Source organism: Eubalaena glacialis, chromosome 17 (genome assembly GCF_028564815.1).
Source record: "Eubalaena glacialis isolate mEubGla1 chromosome 17, mEubGla1.1.hap2.+ XY, whole genome shotgun sequence".
Lineage (NCBI taxonomy): Eukaryota > Metazoa > Chordata > Mammalia > Artiodactyla > Balaenidae > Eubalaena > Eubalaena glacialis.
The window spans coordinates 84880214-84897033 of NC_083732.1; positions in this window are offsets into that span (position 1 = coordinate 84880214).

Sequence of the window (16820 nt, forward strand, 5' to 3'; positions counted from 1 at the left end):
AAATCTATAAGAAAAAGAATAAAACTCCATCTCAAAAGCCCACAGCCATTCCCCATAGTCTACAACCATAGACATTTGAAGAGAATAAACTTAGGGATGCTTTCAAAAGGAAAAAGTAAAGGGAATTCCCTGGCTGTCAAGTGGTTATGACCCTGCACCAAAAAAAAAAAAAAAAAAAGGGAAAAGGTAAGAGATCGATATTACCAAGCAGAGCCTCTTGATCATTTTTATCATAATCAATATCATAATCATTACGTCTTTATTTTAGGCCTAAATATGGTGGAGGCAGAAACAGAAAACTGTTTTACTTTTCCAGTAATGATCACCAGCTGTGATCTGTGAAAATCTCCCTTCCCATTGGAGAGTGGTTTTCTTTAACACCTAAGTCTGACCCAATGGTATTTTTAGTTATCTTCCATTTTTGAAGCCATCTTGCTTAAGTTACTAAGGCTCATGCGGTCATTTTCATACTTCTGTTCCATATCCAACTCAAGGTTCCCTGCATCCTGACCCTACCATCCCAATACTTGTGCAAGCTAATTGGTGCTTAATCAGTGGCCCTAGAAACCTGACAAAGTGAGCAGAGGATGTGGTGTTCTCTTCTCACCTCCTTCTTCCCAGCCCTACCCCCTGATTTGGGGGGAAAATAACACAGAGAAGGGAGCTCCGGAAGTGACTGCCTTTGATAAGGTTGATGATGATGGATGGGATCACCATGCCCCCTTTGCAAGGGACTCCCTCTCCATTGGGCCATGCCTTCCTGCTGACCTCTCAAGGCTGACCCTCATGATGTATTGTACTTCATTCTTCTGCTGCAAGAACGTCTTAGCTCCATGTGTGCGGGTCCTTGGCCAGTCCGAGTCTCCCAATCTCACACCACTGTGAACACAAACTCTGGGACCTGTGCATGGAGAGGGTCTATTTTTATAACTCTTGGGAATGGAAACATGAGGAATATGGTCTCCTTTTTCTGCATGAACGTGTTACCAGACTCACCTTCTCCAAAGCTCTGTTGCCTGCTCCAAGAAGATGAGCCAGGTCAGCAAGCCCAATGGATAAAGGACACCCAACTAGGGAATAATACAGGCTCCTCCTCTTACAGAACTTCCCGATTTATCCATAGTTTTATGAGTGGCTCTTTGGCGACCTCCATCCTTTGGTTTAGGTGAAGAAGAAACTTCTCTAGGTCCTCCATCCTACAGCCATACCCTTTACAATAAGACTTTGCAGTGGACACCTCCCATCTGGAGATGGTGGCTACTCCCCCACCCCTTCAATGAGGGCAGATCTTGCAACTTGCTTGGACCAACAGAATGAGGTGGAAATGATGTGCTACTTCTGAGCCTTGACCTTAAGAGACTGTGTGCACTCTTGTTTACTCTTGGAATTCTCCCCAGCACTTAAGTAACAGTTTGCAATTATATTATTATTTATGTAAAATTTTATCCAACCCCTAAAATGCATTGTCAATTTCGTGAGAACAGGAAACTTGCCTATTTTGTTCTTTACTGAATACTCATCTCCCAGGCCAGTGTCTGGCCTTCAATGGCACCCAAAAATATTTGTACTGGGGGAAGGATGAACCAAAGAAGAATTTCTGGATGGAAGATGCTCAAAGATAATATTTTAGAACTTAAATACCTACTTTGACTTTTTATGATGTATCAAACAATGTAGGCCTTTCCTGTCATCACTATAAACCTCCCCACCTCATATAGTCAGTAAAGTCAATTCCTCTGATAAAGTTTATTGTGTGTTTGAATTTTGTGTATTTTTGTTTCCTTGAGGAGACAGACGAAGGGATTAGAGTCACATCTGAATCAATGTGGTGAAGAATCAAGACCGAATGCAAGGAAACAGAACCCAGGGGAACATGAGATAAAAGAAATGAATGTCTTTCATAAATTTGGGGGAGATTTTTGGATTTCCATGGGCTGTGGAATTTGAAACACCAAGTCAATTTCACCAGGAAAATTGCAGAGATGCTCCATCTAATATCTGGATGAATGAAGGTGAATGAGATATGGTTCCTGACCTTGAAGAGTTTATGATCTGGTCATATCTGACCCTATGTGCACATTGAGTTTTCATGGTCAAGTATCTCCAAGGCTCAGCTCCTCCAAATGCTGTGCACATCGCAAGGGAGAGCATGGGTCACAGGGACGTCATTGAATGAGAAGCCAAAGGGCCTGAATGCTGACCTCGACTCTGGCACTGGGTCTCTGAGTGTGCCAGGCATGAGCCTTCCCCTCTCTGAGGCTCAGTTTGTGTGAGTCAAGGAAATACACTGGGAATACCTACTCTCCGTAAGTTGACTTGGATGGGGTGTGACCTTATGGAGTTGTGCTTTCCTTTACTTTTCCACCTGATGTATTATTCATTCTTCCCCCAGGGCCATTCACTGAACACTTTAGGAAGCAGAATCATCAACGCAGGAAGAGCACACATGGCAGAGATGAAATAAACTCAATCAGAGAGAGACTTGCTAATCAGTAACAGTCGCTGTGGCAGGATTTGCTTCCCTAATGAAAGCTGGAAAGAGGGACAGTGAGATCAAGGTCCTGAACCACTAAACCCTCCCTTTTCCTCAAGCAGGATGGAACGTGTGTTTTAGTGACTGGGTAATATTTGAGGGGAAAAAAAAATAGGATAGAAACGTCAATGGTTGCTAGGCACCCTGAAGACTTTGCAAAATAAATATATTAACGTCTAAAGGTCAATCTTTCTTAATATTATTTCTTTCCACCCTGGCAGGGCTGTGACTCTGGGGGATGCCAGGGCAGAGTTATTAGCAATCATGAACTCTGGTCATTTGGAAAAGGTTGACAACGAACAGATTTTTAAATCCTGTTTCAAGATGTTCCCCTCATTAAACCACACAAAAGGTAGTCACTCAATTTGAGAGTCAGTTAATACCCGCTGAGCGCTCTATGCTAGGCATGGAGCTGGACACTTTAACGTAGGTTGTCTTTATTTCATGCTCACCCAAACCCTTGAGATAGAAATGAGCAGGCCATCTGTAGATAATGCAGCCGAGGTCCAGGGAAACAAATTGAGTTGTTCAAGGACAGAATGGGGGCTGGAATCCCATTTTCCTGATGCCTGGTCCGATGCTCCCAGTCAAACTTTGTGTCCCAAGATATAATCCGAACAAAATGTGAAATTTTTTTAGTCTTAATCATCACAATGTGTTTCTTTTTTCTTTTTCCTATGTGTGAGGCATTGTACTTTGTGCTTTGTTGCATTATTTCATTTGATCATTGTCAAAAGCATTTGCGATAGAGATTATTGTAAACTATTTTACAGCTGAGACTCTCACGGAGATAAAATAAGTGGTCCGAGATCACTGAGCCAGAGGGTGGCAGAGCCAGGATAATGCAAGACTAGATCCATCTGCCTCCAGGGCCTGCCTGTCACTTTTGGGGCATGACACCCCCTAGAGCAGAGTTTATATCCCAAGTCCGTCTGCCCTTCTGAACATAGTGAGCTGTGCTAGATTTTATTTATTTATTTTATTTTTTAATTTTTCAAAATTTATTTATTTATTTATTTATTTATTTGTGGCTGTGTTGTGTCTTTGTTGCTGCGCGCGGGCTTTCTCTAATTGCGGCGAGCAGGGGTTACTCTTCGTTGTGGTGCACGGGCTTCTTATTGCAGTGGTTTCTCTTGTTGCAGAGCACAGGCTCTAGGCACCCAGGCTTCAGTAGTTGTGGCTCACAGGCTCTAGAGCGCAGGCTCAGTAGTTGTGGCGCACGGGCTTAGTTGCTCCGCGGCATGTGGGATCTTCCCGGACCAGGGCTTGAACCCGTGTCCCCTGCATTGGCAGGAGGATTCTTCTTTTTTTTTTTTTAAAGAGCTCCTGACTTATTTAATTTATTTATTTACTTTATTTTTTTGGCTGTGTTGGGTCTTTGTTTCTATGCGAGGGCTTTCTCTAGTTGTGGCAAGCGGGGGCCACTCTTCATCACGATGAGCGGGCCTTTCACTGTCGTGGCCTCTCTTGTTGCGGAGCACAGGCTCCAGATGTGCAGGCTCAGTAGTTGTGGCGCACGGGCCTAGTTGCTCCGCAGCATGTGGGATCTTCCCAGACCAGGGCTCGAACCCGTGTCCCCTGCATTGGCAGGCAGATTCTCAACCACTGTGCCACCAGGGAAGCCCCGGCAAGAGGATTCTTAACTACTGCACCACCAGGGAAGCCCTGTGCTAGATTTTAAACTAATGCCAAGCTCCCTTAAAATCCTTAAGTCCTTCCTGTTATTCACATTATCTGCAACTCTGACTTTTATCCTACGCCCTTATCCATTCCGTCAACAAATGCTGTTGGCTCCACTATCAAATGCGTCCACAAGCCCTCACTTCTCGCTGTCTGCAGGTCACCACCCTGGAATGAACACGTGCCCCCATCTCCCAGCTGGGTTATGACAATGGCCTCCTTTCTGGTCTCCCCACTCATGTCCTTGACCTCCCTGGATTCTATTTTATATACACAAACAGAGGGATTCCTGTAAAATGCAAACCAGAACACATCACTGCCGTCTCTCAGGCCTGCAGTAGCCTTGCATCTCATTACAATGAAATCCAGACTCCTTCCCATGGCCTTCAGGGCCCCGCGGAAGTGGCCTCCAGCTGCCCTTCTGGCTGGTGTCCTCCCCGTCTCCAGCCACAAAGGTCCCTTCACTGTTGCTGGAAAACAGGGGGTGCACCAGCCCCATCAGAGCCTTGGTATTGCTTGTTTTCCATTCCTGGAATGCTCCTCCCCTGCTCGGTGCTTCCCTCCTCATCCCATTCATTCAGGTTTCTGCTCAGAAGCCAACCCTTGATTCCATCCCCTGAGATACTTTGTTCTGCTTTATAGAATGTTTCACCCCTTGACATTATATTAAACAGTTTCCTTTCTTTCTCTCCTACTATAAACTCTATAAGGGCAGGGATCTTTATTTTTCTCACCAACATACTCCCTTCCCCATTGCCTACTATGTACCCTAGCACATAGTAGTTGCTCAATAAATTTTTTGAATGTATGAACAAAATCATGAGATTCCTTTCCCTTTTACTCAGAGCAATTCTAGAGAATTTGTCCTCTCTTCACTAGATTACAAGTTTTTCAGGAGCATGGACCCTGTTCTTCGTGCCCCCAGTTGTACAAGTCTCAAAGAAAATTGATTGAAATTAGTGGAATATGAGGAAAGCAGATCTAAATTGTCTATGTGGATAATAGCTATCTACCAACAACAAAACCAAGATGTTATGCTTCTAGGAGCACAAGAAACGTTCAGCTGACCAACTTTAAAATTCATTAATCAAAGTACATGCTGCCAATACAATAGAAATAGCTCACACTAAAGGAATTATTGTGTGTGTGTGTGTGTGTGTGTGTGTCTTTGTGGGTTTCTTTCTCTTTTATTTCTTTGTTATATTAGTGGGGCTTCTGGAAGGAACAGAAATAAACTCACATATTCAATCCTCATGGTCAACAAGAAGTCCATCACATTCTTCCCAATGTCCTTTGAAGCATCATTTAGATGGTTAATTAGTATTCCCAGCTCTTCAATCACTCTGCTTCCTAAACAAATGCTTCCTAATTTTTTCAAGTCTGAGGACCTCTTTTCAAAATCAAGTACTGTTAAGCTCCGGAATCCACTGATTGAGAAGCTGCATAAGAGACCAAGTTTCCTATGGGCTTAAACCTGTGCCTGGCAGAGAATTAATAGTGAATAGTCATGTATCAAAGTAAGTAATTAATTCGATATTTGTTGAATGAATCAATTCTGTAATCATCTCGAACTCATCTATATATTTGATATGAATCACAACATATACATATGTATCTGACATGATTGCTATAGTAGGGAACTATTGAGCGTAATGTGGAGTTTGCATTTGCTCATGTGTGATTTTGTTTGGGAGAGACACGAGGTGAGTGTAGAAAACTGCTCCCAGCGGAAGCCGGCCATGTAGGAGTACACAAAATACATACACCTCAAACCTCAAACCTCCAGGAGCTGCCTTCTGTCACTGGATGCGTTAGGGGCCACAGGCATCCACAGGTGGTATCACAGCCCTTCATCTCCTATTAGATAACCTTCTCTCGACCCCTCCCCAATAATTCACAAGCTGCAACCCTTCTGATGCCTGTGTTCACAAGCAAACCCCACGTCTTTTTCAACGTAAAACACCATATTTATTTTAGTAGTTAGGTATTATTTCATTCTTTTTTACGGCTGAGTAGTATTCCATTGTATACCTATAGATAATCATACTAAGTGCAGTAAGTCAGACAGAGAAAGACAAATATCGTATGATATCACTTATATGTGGAATCTAAAATATGATACAAATGAACTTATTTAGAAAACAGAAGCAGACTCTGAGACATAGAAAACAAACTTTTGGCCACCAAAGGGGAAAGAGATAAATTAGGAGTTTGGGATTAATATTACACACTACTATGTGTAAAATAGACAAACAGCAAGGTCCTACTGTATATCACAGGGAACTATATTCCAAAATCTTGTAATAAGCCATAATGGAAAAGAATATGAAAAAGAATATATATGTACATATATATGTATATGTATATATGTGTGTATATATATATATAACTGAATCACTTTGCTGTACACCAGAAACTAACACAACATTGTAAATCAACTATACTTCACTAAAAAAATAAGTTATGTATTTCTTAACAATTTTGCAGGTATAAAAGAATGCTACTGTTTTGATTGTTTTTTTTTTTAATGTGTCACTGATGACTTTTTTGAGTGCTGTACCCCAGCTCCATTTTCCCATAAGCCTGTTGGGTTTTGTTCCATGGTTGTAAATAGCTCAGTGATTTTTAGGAACATATATATTGCATTCTAGCAGAACTAACTATGCACGTATGTATAAAGTACATTAATTATTTAGTCTACTTTACCTTTTTATAAGCTCATGGATCTAGGCATGGTGTAAATGACAGTCTTAAAGCTAGAATGTAGTAATTTATTTGGTTTTGTTTTTTAACATTTCTGAATCAGGGACTTTGTGTCATTCAAGATTTGGCCAGAGAAGCAGAACGCCAATAAGTAATAGATAATAGGGATTCGTTGCAGAGATTAGACCTTAGACTGAGTGGTGCTGGTGGACAAGTTCATGCAGGGCTGTTGTCTCAATGACCGTCACTATAGCTCACTCGGGCAAATAGCTGGAGATGAAGACTAGGCCTGAAGTAGGACAGAATAGGGACAGACTGAATCTATGAGGACATCCCGTCCAAGTTTGATGATCCAATGACCTGCAGGAGAGCTTTGCCGAAGAGGTGCACGCATACCTGGTGAAGATGCAGAGGAGCTGAAGGGGAGCTCTGGGGGGATCTGAGGAAGTTATGGGCCTAGGTTCTGCCTCTAGAAATCTTTGAGGATGTGAACAAGCTGCCCAGGAGACCGGTGCCCCTGCCGACCTTCAGAGCATACCAACAGCTGCCGTTTCACTTCCTCCTTCCAATCGTGAAGAGGTTTGGCTTTTAAGAGAGTAAAAGTTGGTGCAGTCTTGCTCAAATTTGAGATCTCTCAGACCCATCAGAAGACATCTGCTTATGTCCAGAGATTCCCAGACCCTAATGGGAAAATACTGCCTTAGAAGCTAAATGCTAAGATTTAGGCAAATCCATATAAACATGAATACCAACACAAATGCAATCTCAGAAAATGATGGGTGTCGTTTCCTAAACCCAGGTGGCTCAGAATATGTTCCTGTTATTTTTAAATTAAATTTGAAATAAAACTTTTTAAACATCTTGTAGAGAACTTCTGGAACCCGGAATCTATAATCCTAACTTGAGAAACTCTACATGCAGTGGTCAAAAATTGGCTTGAGAACCAGAACTGCTTCTACCATTTGCTTTTGACTTTGGGCAAATGCCTTTAAATTCTCCGAGACTCAGATTCATCCCATATGAAGTGGGGCAAATAACAGTAATTATCCTGTCGTGAGGATTCAATAAGATATTAGGAGGTATTTAGAGGGGTGCGGGATGCCCAAAGTGTCAGGAGAGAATGTGAGCTCTTTCCTGGTTGTTCTCACAACTGTCGTCACCATCATCCTCATTAAAGTTATTATTTCTATTATTTAGCCAGTTCCCTCTGGGATAAATAGCAAGGTCTAATTATGTGAAAATTGGTCTCTGAGAAGTTGAAGGCAAATCTGAGCTTGATGCACCTGGATTCAGAATAAATGAAGACAGAAAACGGGTTCTATGACCCGAGGTGTCTCCTTCTGCACCAGTTATGTGTTCTCACTTGGCAGTGAGCACAGCTTTCATCGCCTGGGGAACGTGTTTAGAGAAACTATGTGATGTCTCACCACCAGTAGACCTGAGCCAAGCCTCTCTCTTCTTGGCCTCCGTCTGCATGAAAGATGGCAGAGGAGTTATTAAGTTAAAACCCGAGGTCAAAAACGGGTGCTCATAGGCCATATCTTTGACCCACAAGCATTTTGCAAAGCTTTTGATCAGAAATCAGAAACATACACATGAAGGCCTTGATTTTCTAAAAACAAACACACAAACAAAAAGATGGTGGGCAATCTGACCCTTCTACTTGCTACTCATCTGCTTCTGGTTGACGATGGCCTCCACAGGCCACCACCCCTCCCCCCACTACATCCCTGACCAGGGGCTGTCTCTTCATATTTGTCATTGTCTTTGAAGGGATGCTTTCCTTATAATACAGATATGTTTTTCTCCATCTGATTCAAACCAAACCAAGGGAGAAATCGAAAGATGGACCTCCAGGTCCTTGGATTTTGAGAAAAACGAGCTCGACCATATCTCTTTGTGACAGAGAAGTTTATTTCTGTAAGTTGGCATGCGGAGCCAATGTGTGTCAAAAGCTGCAACTTTGGATGTCATTGTAAAACAAGTCTTCGAGATTAAGACCACTAAACCATCTCCAGTGTTTGCTCTTCATTTCTCTGTTAATAGAAATGCCCAAGCTTTGGCTCAGGACACGGTAAACCCATAAGTGGAAGGGCATCTCTATTTCACATCATGTGTCGGGGAGGTCTACACCTCTGATGAGGCAGAGCAGCAATTTTTCAGGCTTTCCAACAGCAGGCCCAGTTGCGATGGAGCAATGTTTGAGGGTTTGTCTCCCAGCAAGATTGTGCTTTTATAATATTATTTGCTGAGTTTATAACTCGGCGTAGATGATGGGAAGGCAGGTCTGGGGCAGATGCCCCGATCCCCTGGATGTGGACTGCATGGTGAGGGTTAGTCCGGAGCTGAAACTCGGAGGTCCAGGAAGGATGCTGGCTCTTGGGAAATAAGTCTTGTCCACGCCCTCTCCCACTGTCTTTGTGTCTGTCCCCTCTGGGCAGCGCCCCAGGACGTGGGGTTCCAATCCACCACAAGTCCAGGGGATTTTGCCTCCTAAATATCTCTCGTGTCCACTTTCCATGAACTGCCACTGACCTCCACCACGCTGGTCTAACTTCCTTCCCCTTGAAGCCTGTGTTACTGAAACACACTGTTCTCCCTTCTCTGTTCTCCCAGCTTCAGTCTTAGTCTCTGCCCAATCCATTCTTCTAGCAGCAGCCAGAGCCAACTCTGTGAAATGCAAATTTGATCCCCTGTAAAACTTTCTAATGGTTTCTCACTGTTTTAGAACGAAATCGAAAAATCTAAGCAGGGCCTCCCATGGCTGGACTTTGCTTAGCTTGTCAGTCTCAGCACGGATCTCACCTCTGCCTTCTCTGCTCCCTCCAGGCATAGGTTAAGTCCCTCCAATGTGCTCCATCCTCTATAGGTCCATTGTGCATCTGTGTTCTCTAACTGTAATTCTTCTCCTCTCCTTTAACGCCTGCCCTAATCCTTTATACCCGTCCATCACTTCCCGGGGAGCCCTTTCTGTCCTCCTGACTCTTTCAACTCTCACCATCCAGTGCTCCCGTAGAAGCCCGCGTCTTCTCAGCACTTGACGCAGGTTGCACGTTTTTTATGTGATTCCTTAGTGAATGTCCCTGTGGTGGCCATGACCATGCACATCACCATCCTCTAACGACAGGGAACGGAACTGACAGGGGGTCCCAGGTCCTGGGCTTTGACCTCCATCCTTGTGTTTGCAATAAGGCCACTCCTCCCATGGGCCACTACCAGCCAGTGAACGAGCGCAGCAGGGACACCAAAGCAGACTTGTTTCCCAGAGACCGGGTTCTCCTTGGACAGCCAAGTTTGGCTGCAGGATTCCTAGTCGGTTTGTTTTTTTTTTAACATCTTTATTGGAGTATAATTGCTTTACAATGTTGTGTTAGTTTCTGCTGTATAACAAAGTGAATCAGCTATATGTATACATATATCCCCAGTTGGTTTTGAGAAACGTGCCTTAGACTACATGGCCGTCTGGGAAGCTTCTACAGCCATCTCTCCCTTTCCCTTTCCCTCAAGTTCATTCTTGCATCACATTCTGACTACTTTCCAACCCCTTCTGGCTCCCTCTCTTGCTTTTATTCAAACAAGCAATGCCCTAATTACCTTATATGCTTAGTTTAACACTGATGTTTTCCTTTGAGAGGACCTGGACTAATACAGTCCTTTTTCCTGACTATATGTTAAACTTCACGAGGGTAGAGAGGTCACATCCCTTTAGGACACCACTGGCCCCAGGACCTCACACAGTGTCTGACATACACAAAGTTGCCAACAAATTACCACTAAGTAAATGAAGAATTTTTGCTTTTGAGCACACCTTTTTCTCTCCTTGGAACACGCCCCTGTGGGTCTTAGCCACTCATCCATCGTAACTCACCCACCAGCCTATGAAACCTTCACCAATATCACGACTCAGTTATCTATTCCCACTCCAGTGCTCTCATTTAATATTTCACATTCTTCTATCACAGTGTTTGTCACTATCTGAATTTCTAAATCAGACTTTACCACTGATTTTGAGCCCCTTGAGTGCAGAGATACTATTTTGTATTTCTTCATTTGTTTCATTGTCATCTACAATGATTAATCCATTTTAGATGATCATTAAACATGGGAAGGAAGGATGGACGGAAGGAAGGAAGGGAGGGAGGAAAGGAGGGAGGGAGAGAGGAAGAGAAGAGAGGAGGGAGGGAGGAAAGAAAACTGGGAATACAGTTTAGTTTCAGTAATTATTCATTTCTTCATCTTTAAAAGGTTCCAGCTATCCCAAAATGTTTACAGGAAACACAAGAGAAAATAGACAGGCTTCATACATCCAAAATTACTTTTTAAATAGAAGCAATTCTAGAGGAGTTTGCCATCGTGGGAAGGACATGGACTCTCAAATCTCTCAGTTCTGGGTCCAAACCTCTGTGTATGGCATGCACCTCTGTGACCCTGGGAAAATCAGCTTCCTGCTCCCTCATTTCCCCCACCGTAAACCAGGATCCAGTAAATGTCATGAGGCAATGCCTGCAAAACCCTTGGCACATAGTAGGAGCTAGAGAATTAGGAGCCATTGTTTTCTTTAAACTTCAAGTCCCGGGGCGCAGCCTGAAACACATGACTGGGGTCAAGTTTTTAAAGAGAAGCAGCAACCCTACTGCAAAAGAATATATATTTGTGTCCTGGCAGCCAGAGTGATTTGAGCCTCACATCACAGACAATTGTCAGACCAAAATAATCTTCACCAGGATTTCAGCTTTAAAATATGTGTTTTTTAAAAATCTTGGCTCCACATGATTTGTCAAGCTCTAGTTTTATATTTTTATTGAGAAAAAAAAAAGCCCTGTCATTTCACACTTGCTTGTTACTGTTTGCTACCTTCTGACAGCTTTCACTGCTTGGATTGGAATTCTGAGTTTGTCATGGAAAGACGAGGTGAGACATTTTAAAGATGCCGATGTTCTCAGGGACCACAGATGGATTTACATAGCCTTGTGCTTTAATTTCCCACCTCACCAGTTCCACGTCCTGCAGCCCCACTAGCTCCTGGCGAAGGCTCCCTTGGGCCATGCTGTCACCAGCCTCCTCTTTAAATATCCTTAAATATTGTCACTTATGCCTAGAATACCTCCCTACCTCGCCTACCTTCTCTTACCTCATCACCTTCCTGAAGGTTTCCTTTACCCAGGCCGATCTGATCTCTCTCCTTGGCACCATCACTGAACATGACTTTCTCATCTTCTTTTGTGTGTTCACTTCAAACATTCATCCAGTGTCCACCATGTGGCAGATTCACAGAGAAGGACCGAGGGTACAAAAGTGAATAAAACGGACACGATCTTCCCCAAGTCCTGGAGCACATAATTTGGCTGAGGAAATGAATAATTGGATAATTATGAGCCTGTAAAGTGCCACAAAGTAGGCGGCTGTCCATGATGGTTTGACCAGTCAAAAGGGGTAGATGACATTGTAGTACCACCACCAATAACAACAACCCTATTTCAACATAACACAAGTAACATAACTATAATAGTTGTGTATTGCTGTGTTGTGAAATACCACAGACTAACAGTTTAAAGCAATACTAATGTATCACCACACTGAGTCTGTGGGCCAGGAGTCAGCATGCTTTAGCTGACACCTCTGTTCAAGGTCTCACAGGCTGTAACTGAGGTGTCATCCGGGGTCATGAACTCATCTGGAGGCTTGACTGGGAAGATCCGTCAGGTTGTTGGCAGAATTGATGTCCTGTGGTTGTAGGACTAGGGTCCACATTTTCTTGCTGGCTGTCAGCCAAGCCTACTCTCAGCTTCCAGAGGCCACTCTCTGGTCCTTGTCATGTGCCCCCCCCACCATACACCCTCTCATGCTTAGAATCATTCCCTTCAGGAAGGGTCCAGTCCCATTTAAGGGCTCACCTGATTAGGTCAGGCCCACCAAGGATAATCTCTCCTTTTATTAACTCAAACTGACCTGGGACTTTAGTCACATCTGCAAAATCCCTTCACAGCAGGCTTTACACCATTGTTTGATTGAATAAGTGGGAGAAGGTGTGTACACCAGGGGGCAGGAATCTTGGGGTAAGTATATGATGGCAGGTAGAGTTCTCTCTCACTTTACGAGTTGGTTGTGGGTCAGTGAGGCTGCTCTGCACGTCATAGTCAGCCGGGGACCCAGGCTGCAGATGCTCCGCCTCCATATGTCCCTCTGCGATCACCCCAAGAAGGGGGAGTCAGCAAGGCTAACCTCACATCCCCTCTGTGACATCAGGACTAAAATTAAGGCTCAACATTGCATGTGGCCTCGACATCTGGTGAAGCTGGGCAGGCCTTGAGCAAGCTCACCACGAGTCCCCCCACCTGTGGATAAGGTCTCCTTATCAGGGGGTCCACGTGCAGTTCCTGCTTATCCCCGAGTAGCAGGGTTTGGTCCCCTGGCAGTTTGCGGAAGTATTCAAATAAGGCAACCGCATCTTCCCACAGGAACCAAGGAGACACCCTGCCTTCTTGACACTACAAAGTTGGCCTCCTAGAGTATCTCCTTGTTCACTCTGTTCCCAAGTGCAACCCTGAAATGGAGCAGGGCCCTATGGTCCTCCCCCGACCTCCATGTCCTCCACCTGCCTTTTGTCTGTGGAAAAACTTTAGCTAAAGAATAAATTTAATCAGAGAAGTGAGAAAATGCAGAAACAAAGGAAAACAGTCCAACAAGACTAAATAATACTAATAATTTAGTCCTTAAGCATAGCGAAGGACCTTTAGTTCCTCCTCAAGGGCTATAGATCATATTCTGAACCCTATCCTGTAAGCTGTCTTGTAGATACTGAAACCGCCACCAGGTGAAAGAAGTTAACTCATGATGACCAGACTGTAGCCATGACATATGCTGCCGCGATTCCAAGAATAAGCCTCAAAGCAATGGGAACAAACTGACCCTGGAACTGAAGACTAACTGTACCTAAAACAATCAAGGTGATGCTGATCAGACCATCGCGTGAACAATTTCAAGATGACTGTCAGAGGTGACTGTGCTCTTTCTGCCTGTAGCCCCCTCCCTTCACCTATAAAAGCTCTTCTCCACTGATGGTCGGGGACTCCCTTTGGACAGGAGTCCACCCTCCCCCTCGGTTGCCCGCATCCAAAATAAAGCAAACTTTCCTTTCCACCAGGCTTGCCTCTTTATTGGCTTTTGAGCAGCCAGCAGCCGGACCCCACTTTCAGTTACAACCCCCCATGTTCCTGCATGGTGTGCAGTGTCCTCACCCGCCGGGGTGTGGACATCTGTAACTGATGAACTGCCGTTGATCTCATCTGTCTGGTGTCGCGTGCTGTGTGTATGGTCATCCCCAGACCTCTAGGGTGGGGATCCCTTGTTACCAATGGGGTACCAAGAGGCCATTAAAACACTGAAAATACCACCCCAGGAGTAACACGAGGTAATCCTGTTTATATTTCTTTGGCCAAAGAGAATCCTTAACTTCAAGGAATTTCAAAAAATTATAACCTGTGTTCAAAAAAAAGAAAAATCTGAAGTCTTTAGAGACAGCAGTTATGACCGCCCACCATGGTTAAGGATATAGACTCTGAAATCAGGCTCTTCCATTCGTGAGTTGTGGAATTTGAGGCAAGTTGCTTAATTTTTCTCTGCCTTTGTTTGCTCTTTTATTAGTAAAAAAAAAAAAAAAAAAAAAGACATTAACTTAGTGAAACCTAACTCAGAGGTTTTTCATGAAGATTAAGTTAATGAATGCGTGTCAAGTTTTAGATGTTTGGAACAATACCTGTTCTCATTACTCATTAGTTGTGTTAGATAATGAAGAATTCCTGACTCTGCTGCAGTACTTCCCGACTGATTGAGGACTTGTTAACCAGCATATGGGGAATCACTAAGTTATATATTCATCCTATGAATATTTGCTGAGCCCACATGTGCTCCAGAAAATGTTAGAGGCCCTGAAGATTACGCAGTGATCTCAACAGACAAAGTTCTGCCCCATGGAGTTTACATTCTAGAGAAGGGAGACAGACAACACTTGTGTTAGATGGTGTTAACTGCTATGGAGACCAAAAATAATAATAATAATAATAAGGTAAATAGGAATCTGAAATCAGGAAAGAGGGTCATTTGCATAAGATTCTCATGGAAAGGCACAAGACAAGTTGACATTTATGTAAAGACCAGAGAAAATGATACAGGGTCATTGAGCTACCCATGGCAAGAGGTTTACAAAGGAGACTGCATGTGCAAAGGTCCTGGGGCAGCAGCCTGCCTTGTATATCTGAGGCCCATTAAGGAACTAGTGTGGAAACAGAGTGAGCCAGAGTTGGGGGAAGTAGCTGGGGAGGTGGAGAGGAGCAGGGAGCGAGGATGGAGTAGGGGGGGTGCTAGTGTGGATGATGTAGGGTTCTACAACTCATTTAAGGAACCAGATTTTTAATATGAATGAGAAGGCAAGACAGTGGTGACTGGGATGGAGTTATTGCAGTATCTGACCTTTAAAGGATTTCTTAGGGTTTGGCGTCTTTTCTGAGTCTAGATAATAAAGCTCTGAGCTCTGGGCTGATGTATGGCTCTTGACTCTAAAATCTGGGCTTCTCTGACAGGCTGCCCTGCAGGGGTCTGGCATTCTACCTGTCTCCTGCTTCAAATCTCTTCCCCCACCTTGGTCCTGTTGCAGATGTTCTTTTATTGTTTTTGAACCGAGAGCTCTGGATGGATAGGGCGCTCAGGAATTTCCATTGGCCGTCCTCTCCTTGCTCACCCTGCTAGAGAGCATCCCCTCGGCTGGACCAAGGACAGCTCCCGGCCCGGTTTCTCAGCAGGGACTAGAAAAAGCCATGTAACCCCTCCACTCACATGGATGTGAAATATCACTTGGTCTTTACAACCAGGGCTGGTGTAGCGGATGATTGCATTTCTGAAGCGAACGCCATAGGTTATAATGAGCGCTGGGTGGGAAAAAAAAGAAACATTAACCATGATTCATGCCTCAGACTGAAGGTAGGACAAGTAGTTCTTGAACATCCTGATTAGATTTTCATCTTGTTTTAGCAGCAGCAGCTCAAGTTAATGTTTGCTCAGTGCAATCACGTCATGTGGATTGACACGTAGGTAATTATGCTATTTATCTTCTTACAAAACTCTCTCAACTGGGGAACTATGATAATTCAATGCTTGAGAAGGTTGGGGACAAAAGTCACTCCAGCAAGCGAGGGACAGCAAGAAGTCCTTGGTGATCGGGGATGGTGAAGCCTGAGAGGCGTCCTCCCAGTGGCAAAGGCGTCTCTTTCCCCTGGGTCCCCCCAGCACGCGCCCGCCTCCCCAGCTCTCATATCTCCAACTCAGGCCCCTCTTCCTGCTCTCAGGAGGCTCCCAATGGTCCTCTCCCCTCCATCCCGCCCCCAGGCTGCTGTCAGAGTGGCCTGCTCACCCTGCCTTTTTTCCCCTTTCCCATCTCTCGGGATTATTTCCTTACTAAAAAAAAAAAAAAAACTCAATCTCTCCCTCTCATTTAAGCAGTGGTACGTGGACCTAACATATAATGAACAACCAATTTTCTAAAACCCAGGCCAAATCACATCACTCATCATTTTTTAAAACTAAAAAATTTTTACTGGTTCCTTTTTACCTGCAGAATAAAAACCTCATACCGACCTGTATCAAGATGCTCCGTGATCAGCCCCCATTTACCTGTGAGGAGCCCCTCGCGGCCTCACTTTTCAAGAGACCTAAACTCTGTGCATCGTCCACTCACCCCCTTCTTCATTTTGCTGTGGCGCACGGACCAGGGCATGGGCGTGTGACAGGTCCTGCAAATATAGGAAGCCCTCATTCACCCTCACTGGTAAGAGCAAAACGGAGGGACAGGGCTTCCCTGGTGGCGCAGTGGTTGAGAATCTGCCTGCCAATGCAGGGGACACGGGTTTGA